This window comes from Lactuca serriola, chromosome 2 (genome assembly GCF_051521515.1).
Source record: "Lactuca serriola cultivar US96UC23 chromosome 2, Lser_US96UC23_V15, whole genome shotgun sequence".
In the NCBI taxonomy this organism is placed as follows: domain Eukaryota; kingdom Viridiplantae; phylum Streptophyta; class Magnoliopsida; order Asterales; family Asteraceae; genus Lactuca; species Lactuca serriola.
This window is the reverse complement of record NC_136409.1, coordinates 191,800,674-191,804,717: the sequence shown is the minus strand read 5'-3', so window position 1 is coordinate 191,804,717 and position 4,044 is coordinate 191,800,674. Positions and strand designations below refer to the sequence as shown.

General features: G+C 34.2%; 1 pseudogene; it reads right to left on the bottom strand.

The window, feature by feature from the left end:
- Nucleotides 1–482: 482 nt before the first annotated feature.
- Nucleotides 483–2,207, bottom strand: LOC145089893 (uncharacterized; annotated as a pseudogene).
- Nucleotides 2,208–4,044: the final 1,837 nt, after the last annotated feature.

The following is a 4,044-nucleotide window of genomic DNA, read 5'->3' as shown; positions in this document are numbered from 1 at the left end:
ATATTTTAATACATTATTCGATGCACGATATTGACTTCCATAAAATAATAATTGGAGAAATACAAATATGAAGAAAAAAACAACAAAACTAATAATTAATAACTAAATAAAGTAATGAATCAAATAATATGTATCTAACAAAAGGTATTATTGGAAAAATAATAAAAAAGATAATAAATAACAACACCTTTCAATAAAAGACAAACTTGAGATATGCATTGCCTTGCTTGCATCATCACTCCAATGTAATTCGGCCTGACATTAGAAGGGGCAGTGATCCAATAGTCTCCATGGAGTATGGAGTTGAGGCTGGCCAACTTAGCCTCCTCAATAACGTTTTCTAGCCCATACCCATCAGCCTAAAATAGATAAATATCCCAAGAAACCTGAATCAACACCCCTTCCTTAAGCTCCCCTTTCGCCAACATAGCAAGATCCATACCCTTCCAATAGAAAGCTATGTTAGAAGTAGTACTATGAGTCTATGATGATATCAGTAGCATCTTCACTTCTACCTGCAAAACAATATTATCTATTAACCAAATTAATTAAAAATTAAATAAATGATTCACAAGAACATATGTTTTACAGATATGGATAAACATTCCTTGAGCTTTCTAACAATGACATGAAACATAATTCATGCTTATTAGTAATATAGCTCTAAAGTAAAAATTGGTTTCCGATTTCATTAATACCAACAGCAAAGTGTTAAGTCAACAAGTGTAAATCTAAGATTTCCTTAGGTGGGATAGGTTTAGGTTGTTGTTTTTAATATGATTATGAGTTATGGAAGCTTACATCCATTATAGTGATTAGAGAATCCGAAAGAAGAAGAGGTCCCACTGATGCAACATCACTTATTAAAGTCAATCTGGAAGTCAAATCCCCCCTTGTCAGGGTCTCAACCTGCAGGTTTTATACTTTTAACATATTTATTACGACATAATTACTTTAAACTATTGATTTTCTTTTTCAAATTATTAGGAAATAATTCAGTATGTGTGTTTATAAAACTCACCAGTGCAACAATAAAGTCCACAAAATCAACAATAAATGGTTCATGTGGACCATTTGGGATTCCTGTTAGGATATACCGTTTCAACAGGAAAGAAGGGGTCTAACTAACAATGTTACATAAGGGTAAAATAGTCATTTACTCACAGTTCATTCAGTCCAAAAAAATACTTTTGTGTATAATTGTATATAAAAAGTGTCCTTTTTTATGATACGTACACAGGGGCCCAAGGCATTGCAGCTAAGAAATATTTTGTATCCAAAAATGCATTTGAAAGGACCAAAGACTTTACTCTTCTTGGCCTATATTGAGCAAAAAGTAGTGCTAAAAATCCACTAAGTGATGTTCCATAAAGATGTCTGTTAAAAAAAAGATTCAATAGATAAATAAATAACAATAACATCAAAAATGAAATCAGATAATCTTACATGGTGGACATCAATAACATCTAAAAACTTCTCAAATGCTTGAACTCATTCTTGATTGTTCCAAACATGAGGAATATCAACAGAAATCACTTGATAACCCTGAAAAGGAAACAAACAAACAAAAAAAGATTTCTGAAAACTTTGTTATGAAAAAGAATCCTTCAACTTGGTTTTTGTCTTTAACAATGTTAAAGTTGTTGTTACCTTCATGGAAAGTGCCATGATTTGTTTGTAGTAAACATCTGTTGTTCTAGCAGTTCCAGGATTCATAATATCTCCATTGTTTTGTGCAAATCTGTAAAATTTATGTCAAAATTAATGTCCATATATGTTATTCTTATATCAATTTGGATGTAAAATCTGATATCAACATTTTTTCTGTTTATAGAACTTGCTATAAAGATTAATGCTTTATGCTTGTAAGTAATACACCAATAGGAAGCTGCAAATTAGCCAATTTAATCTCAAAAGTTGAAATATAACTCCAGTTTAATGTGAATTTCAATAATTTTAGGTTCATTGAGAGTAAACATCGAACGATTGATGTTGAATCGAAACTGTAAATAGGGTTTAGACATAATGAAAGTAACAATCGATACCAACTAAACCAGTGATTTATCGAATTGGGTAAGTCAATAGATGTATAATCAAGTGAAAGATCAACAAAATCTATGACCAGAAAAACTTACTGGGATCTTGTGGAGAGGGACTTGGGACTTGAAGTAGATGTAATCACCAGGCGCTGAAAACCCACCTTTCATTACTAAATTTGACGATGATCGTGAAGAGGATGACTAAATTTGGTGGCCATTAACAGAGAGATTCATGTTATTAATTGTTGATCGTAGGTGGGTTGAGGTTGGGGTTAAATTTTAGGAATAACAAACAATAGAGAGAATGGTGTGCCAATGGATAGATATTTGCCAAGATTTTAGGAATACGCATGGAATCAAACTGGGGATTAAAGAGATCGGGTCAAATTTTGGAAGAGATAAGATTTCAAAGGTAATCAGATTAAAATTTAATATTATTTTATTCATAATTAGTTGTACTTTACGCTTAGAGAATTGAACGTCTTAAAAAAATACTATTATTTTATTCGATCTATTTATAGAAATAGTAGGATTATATTTCTTTTATAAGTTAGTAATATATATATATATATATATATATATATATATATATATATATATATATATATATATACAAGGGAAACCATAGGTTTCGTCAGAACCTATGGTGTATAAGCAATCAATGCATGTTTTATGCATTGATTGCTTGTACACCATAGGTTCTTATGAAACCTATGGTTTGGAAAACCGTAGAATTATCATAGGATACCGTAGGTCATTTAGAAACCTACGGTTTCGTATGGTATTTTGAAAAAAAATTAAAAACAAATCTTATATACATATACTAAAACCGTAGGTATGAAGGCGAAACAGTAGCCGATTTGATTTACCTACGGGTTTGAGTGGCTTTTGGGATAATTGATATTTTTGGCTAAAAGGTGATAAGTAATTAGTAAAATTGGCTAGTTTAGTCATTTCCCCTATTATTTAAACATTAAAATAAAGGAAATAACACCACCCCAAAACCCACTCCTAAACCCACTCCATATCATATACTTATATTATTTCTCTCCATCTCTTTGACGAACAACAGTCGACCACCGGGCATAGGCATCGGTAACCATCGGTCGTCGTCGAACATCGGACCCCAGGCGTCGGAAACAAACGTGCACCGCCTAAAACCTCCGTACATCGTTGATATGAACACTAAAACCGATGAAAACTACTAGATGTTGTCGGGCCACCGTATCAAACACCTAAAACAACTGTATGTCACCTGAAACCTCCATCTCCATCGCTTTGTACTTTAAAGCCATAGGAAAACATAGGAAGCCACTAGACCTCCTCACCACAGACGCTTAAAACCTTTGTGTGTCGTCGACCTGGATTTCAAAGCCATCAGAAACCTTCGTACGTCGCCGACCTGTTCCTAAAGCCTCTGGAAATCTTCGAAGTTCATCGATCTAGACTTGAACGCCGCCGATCTACACCATCGATCGTATGCTCCGCCGATCTTCACCATATCCGCCAATCTACACATTCGCCTTCGTGTCTGTCATCGCCACATTTGTCGTCGCATCTACACTAATGCATAGAAATATTCTCTCTTTCTTCCCCTCAGGATTCGTGGGTTGATTTATGTTAGGAATTTTTTAATATGATTTTTGGTTTGAATGGATTTTCTGTTTTGAATGAATTTTGGTTTGAGTGGGTTCAATGTGGTGTTTTTTTTGTGGGAGATATGGTGATGATTTACTCTGGTGGCTAAGTAAATTCGACAGCACAGACGAGGTAGCACTTTACTCCTGGCAAAACAAGAAATAATTGGGTGGAAGACTGGAAAGGATTATGGGTAGCTCATAAACAAATAACTAGAGATGAAAGTGGGTCCAAACCCAACCAGGATGGACCCAGAACTGGAAAAGCCAGAACCGGTTAACTGGATTTTATAGGACCGGAAACCGGACCGGTAATATAGGAACCAGTTTCGGGTATGGTATCGGGTAAAGTGGGTCTAGAATCGGAA